This window comes from Moschus berezovskii, chromosome 17, assembly GCF_049115385.1.
Source record: "Moschus berezovskii isolate FMDL1 chromosome 17, NW_MosBer_1.0, whole genome shotgun sequence".
NCBI lineage: Eukaryota > Metazoa > Chordata > Mammalia > Artiodactyla > Moschidae > Moschus > Moschus berezovskii.
In genome coordinates this window covers 2,652,681-2,658,732 of record NC_142476.1, presented here as the reverse complement: position 1 = coordinate 2,658,732, position 6,052 = coordinate 2,652,681, and positions in this window count along the sequence as shown.

Below are 6,052 nucleotides of genomic sequence, written 5' to 3'. Positions count from 1 at the left end.
TCACTACTTATGAGTATTTTATGTTCTCACCATCAGTATTGTCCACTTTTCTGATTGTGTCCTTTGATGCACAAGAATTTTTTTTAATTTTGAGAGGATTTGATTCTTCTATTTTAGTTCTGCTGCTTGTGGTCTTGTTGCCATTTTAAAGAAACCATTGGTTAATCCAACATCATTAAGATTTCTCCCTGTTTTCCACTATGAGTTTTTAGTTGTACATTTGGTCCCTGATATATTTTTAGCTAATTAATATATATGGTGTGAGGTAGACTCCCAAATTCTTTTTTTTTTTGTATTTGATACCAGTTTCTCAGCACTACTTGTTGAAGAGACTATTCAATTCCCATTGATTGGTATTGGCAACCTTGTGAAATCAGAGTTGACAATAGATGTATGTGTTTACTTCTGGGCCTTCAATTCTTCTGATCTCTGTCTTCTCATTCTAGTACTGTTTTAACTGTTCAGTTCAGTTCAGTTCAATTGCTCAGTCGTGTCCAACTCTTCCACGACCCCATGAATCACAGCACGCCAGGCCTCCCTGTCCATCACCAACTCCCGAGTTCACTCAAACTCATGTCCACAGAGTCGGTGATGCCATCCAGCCATCTCATTCTCTGTCGTCCCCTTCTCTTCCTGCCCCCAACCTTTCCCAGCATCAGAGTCTTTTCCAGTGAGTCAACTCGTCGCATGAGGTGGCCAAAGTATTGCAGTCTCAGCTTTAGCATCAGTCCTTCCAAGGAACACCCAGGATTGATCTCCTTTAGAATGAACGGGTTGGATCTCCCTGCAGTACAAGGGACTCTCAAGAGTCTTCTCCAGCACCACAGTTCAAAAACATCAATTCTTCAGCGATCAACTTCCTTTACAGTCCAACTCTCATATCCATACATGACCACGGGAAAAACCGTAGCCTTGACTAGAAGGACTTTGGTTGGCAAAGTGATGTCTCTGCTTTTTAATATACTATCAAGGTTGATCATAACTTTCCTTCCAAGGAGTAAGCGTCTTTTAATCTCCTGGCTGCAATCAGAATCTGCAATGATTTTGGAGCCCCCCAAAATAAAGTCTGACACTGTTTCCACTGTTTCCCCATATATTTCCCATGAAGTGATGGGACCAGATGCCATGATCTTTGTTTTCTGAATGTTGAGCTTCAAGCCAAACTTTTCACTCTCCTCCTTCACTTTTATCAAGTTTTAACTGTAGCAGTTAGTAATTTCAGATAGAGAAGTGTGAGTCCTCTAATTTTTTTCTTTATTTTTCAAGACTGCTTAGCTCTATGGGTTTCCTTGTAGTGTCTTACAAACTTTAAGATTGGCTTTTTCTTTCTGCCAAAAAACGACTATTAGTGTCTTACACTAATAATAATTGCACTGAACCTGAAATTCATTTCCTGGAGTATTGTCATCTTAATATACTAATTGTTTAATCCATGCATGTGAGATATGTTTCTATTTATAGGTCTTCTTTAATTTCCTTAAAATAATCTTTTATAGCTTTCAGTGTAAAGGGCAACTTTTGAGAGATAAAGGGAGGTGGAGATGTTGGTGATTTTTCTCTCTGAAAGTAATTATAGGTTTGCCTGGAACTCTTTGCTTGGGAACAAGCATATTCCCTAACTTTACATTTTTCTTAGAAGGAAGGAAGAAATGTTGAGGGCTCTGTTTGCCTTGCTTAGTGTCCTGGCTCTTTTCTCGCTGAATGTTCTCAAGTCTGCCGGTTATGCCTTCCTTCATTTGACCAAGTTCTTTGTGATTGATTCCCAAGTAACATTACCATTTTATGCTCCCTAACTGATTTATTCCTGATTTTTTAATTATCAACAATTTTGTGTAGTTCTGAACTTCCCTCTTCAGATAATAATTCATATGATAAGTTTGTGAGATAGCATGTATAATGGTTCAGCTTTTCCACAGTCACTCCTAAACCCTAAGTATGGGCATAACGCAATATATTCTACTTAAAGTTGTTTTTCTTCCAACTGCAAATAATTTGTTACTGTATTTAGACTTTCTTGAAAGTGACTTCTTTTCTTAAAAGTAGTTCTTTTTCAAGCTACTTCTTATTCCCCATGCATTAATGGTTTCTTCAGGTTCTCCCTCCAATTCTTCCAAGTAACCTACTTATAATTTAATTAAACTCAGAATCCACCTTGAAAGGTTTCAATACAAAATCCTTGGGCCCATTGCAAATAGGTTTCTGGCATATTCTTTGTTTGTTTGTTTTTTTGCTTTGGTTGTTGTTCTGTCACTAAATTGTGTCTGAATCTTTGTGACCCCATGGACTACAACACACCAGGCTTCCCTGTCCTTCACTACCTCCTGGACTTTGCTCAATCTCATGTCCATTAAGTCCATGATACTATCTAACCATCTCATTCTCTATCAGCCCCTTATTTTCTTGCTCTCAATCTTTCCCATCATCAGGGCCTTTTCCAATAGGTTAGCTCTTCAAATCAGGTGGCCAAAGTATTTGCCAACTTCAGCATCAGAACTTTCAATGAATATTGATGGTTGATTTCCTTTAGGATTGACTGGTTTGATCACCTTGAAGTCCATAGGACTATTGAGATTCTTCTCCAGCACCACAATTTGAAAACATTGGTACTTTGACACTCAGCCTTCTTTATGGTGCAATTCTCACATTCTTATGTGAGTAGTAGAAAAACCATAGCTTTGACTATACAGAAATTTGTTGGCAAAGTATTGTTTCTGGTATATTGTACTCCCCTGATTCCTGATCTGTTCATTTTCCTGAGATTATTTCTCATCAAAGTGGTACCCATGTCCCATTTAAGTGGTTTTAAATGACTGGAATTTGACCAAAAGTTACAGGGTTTTAACCAAATTAATTTTCACTAACATCTCAAACATGTTCCTTCCAGGTCCCTAAGCATCCAGCCAAATAGTTGGTCAAAATCGATGATTCAGTATGCATTACACATCTGGATGTATCTACTTTCAAGCAAAATGAGCAACTAGGTGAACTGCCTGAACTTGTACCCACTGGGAGGATTACCATCCTTCCTGACCTTCAGGGACTTTTCATAATGAGACTGTAGACCTACAGCTCCCCTCTTTTAGGTTATGTCTGCTTAGCACTACAGGATTCTCCATATACAAGTCCCAGGACTTCTTTATCAATTAATCATAGTTATCACCAGATGGTCAACATCGAAATCAGATTGATTATATTCTTTGCAGCCAAAGATGGAGAAGCTGTATACAGTTACCAAAAACAAGACCAGGAGCTGACTGTGGTTCAGATCATGAACTCCTTATTGCCAAATTCAGACTTAAATTGAAGAAAGTAGGGAAAACCACTAGATCATTCAGATATGACGTAAATCAAATCCCTTATGATTATACAGTGGAAGTGAGAAATAGATTTAAGGGACTAGATCTGATAGATAGAGTGCCTGATGAACTCTGGACGGAGGTTCGTGACGTTGTACAGGAGACAGGGACCAAGACCATCCCCATGGTAAAGAAATGCAAAAAAGCAAAATGGCTGTCTGAGGAGGCCTTACAAATAGCTGTGAAAAGAAGAGAGGCGAAAAGCAAAAGAGAAAAGGAAAGATATAAGCATCTGAATGCAGAGTTCCAAAGAATAGCAAGGAGAGATAAGAAAGCCTTCCTCAGTGATCAGTGCAAAGAAATAGAGGAAAACAACAGAATAGGAAAAACAAGAGATCTTTTCAAGAAAATTAGAGATTCCAAGGGAACATTTCGTGCAAAGATGGGCTCGATAAAGGACAGAAATGGTATGGACCTAACAGAAGCAGAAGATATTAAGAAGAGGTGGCAAGAATACACAGAAGAACTGTACAAAAAAGATCTTCATGACCAAGATAGTCACGATAACGTGATTACTGACCTAGAGCCAGACATCTTGGAATGTGAAGTCAAGTGGGCCTTAGAGAGCATCACTACGAACAAAGCTAGTGGAGGTGATGGAATTCCAGTTGAGCTATTTCAAATCTTGAAAGATGATTCTGTGAAAGTGCTTCACTCAATATGCCAGCAAATTTGGAAAACTCAACATTGGCCACAGGACTGGAAAAGGTCAGTCTTCATTCCAATCCCAAAGAAAGGCAATGCCAAAGAATGCTCAAACTACCACACAGTTGCACTCATCTCACACGCTAGCAAAGTGATGCTCAAAATTCTCCAAGCCAGGCTTCAGCAATATGTGAACCGTGAATTCCCAGATGTTCAAGCAGGTTTTAGAAAAGGCAGAGGCACCAGAGATCAAATTGCTAACATCTTCTGGATCATGGAGAAAACAAGAGAGTTCCAGAAGAGCATCTATTTCTGCTTCATTGACTATGCCAAAGCCTTTGACTGTGTGGATCACAATAAACTGTGGAACATTCTGAGAGAGATGGGAATCCCAGACCACCTGACCTGCCTCTTGAGAAACCTGTATGCAGGTCAGGAAGCAACAGTCAGAACTGGACTTGGAACAACAGACTGGTTCAAAATAGGAAAAGGAGTGCGTCAAGGCTGTATATTGTCACCTTGCTTATTTAACTTACATACAGAGTACATCATGAGGAATGCTGGGCTGGAAGAAGCACAAGCTGGAATCAAGATTGCTGGGAGAAATATCAATAATCTCAGATATGCTGATGACACTACCCTTATGGCAGAAAGTGAAGAGGAACTCAAAAGCCTCTTGATGAAAGTGAAAGAGGAGAGTGGAAAGGTTGGCTTGAAGCTCAACATTCAGAAAACAAAGATCATGGCATCTGGTCCCATCATTTCATGGGAAATAGATGGATAAACAGTGGAAACAGTGTCAGACTTTATTTTTTGGGCTCCAAAATCACTGCAGATGCTGATTGCAGTCATGAAATTAAAAGACACTTACTCCTTGGAAGGAAAGTTTTGACCAACCTTGATAATATATTAAAAAGCAGAGACATTACTTTACCAACAAAGGTCCGTCTAGTCAATGCTATGGTTTTTCCTGTGGTCATGTATGGATGTGAGAGTTGGACTGTGAAGAAAGCTGAACAATTGATGCTTTTGAACTGTGGTGTTGGAGAAGACTCTTGACGATCCCTTGCACCACAAGGAGATCCAACCAGTCCATTCTAAGGGAGATCGATCCTGGGTGTTCATTGGAACGACTGATGCTAAAGCTGAGACTGCAATACTTTGGCCACCTCATGTGACGAGTTGACCCACTGGAAAAGACTCTGATGCTGGGAAGGGTTGGGGGCAGGAGGAGAAGGGGACGACCGAGGATGAGATGGCTGGATGGCATCACCGACTCTGTGGACTTGAGTCTGAGTGAACTCCGGGAGTTGGTGATGGACAGGGAGGCCTGGCGTGCTGTGATTCATGGGGTCGCGGAGAGTCGGACATGACTGAGCGACTGAACTGAACTGAATGAATCCATAAGTCAAGGCAGGGAGAAAGAAGCCAGAGTAATGAGAGTGGGGACAATGAACATTTTTTTTTTTTTTACTTTTCCATGGAAATTTCCTTCAGGTGCTACTTGGACCAGATTGCATGTGTAGAACTCCTATATGAGGATGGAGTACTTCTGTGCACACCCATCATTTTGGATTTGATGGATCAGATACCATCAAATTAATGATGGGCAGGTCAGTAAATGTTTTATTCCTATGAAGGTACGCTAGCAGGCCAAGAGTTATATCTCAAAAGGAGAGTAGTTATCTTAAAATAATGGCAACACTTTGCTGCAAAATCCTACACTGCAGTTCACATGTGGAGGCCTGCTAAAGACTCCAGCATCCCCGTCTGCTACTGACACATCAAGCACCATGGATCTATTGGATCATTTATCCAGAATGGCAGAGAAACTTATAGATGGCATGACCCTGTTGTAAAGCCTTTTCTTTTTCTGGGTCCCACTCCAATCTGGCAGATTTATAAGTTAGCTGATGAATGCACCAAAGAAAATTACTGAAATGAAAAATATACTGTCTCCAAGTCCCAATAATGCCCATTGGACATTGTGTGACTTCTTTGGTTATAAGAGGAGACAGATATAGCATGTCATTTTCACCTTAAAAGGGATA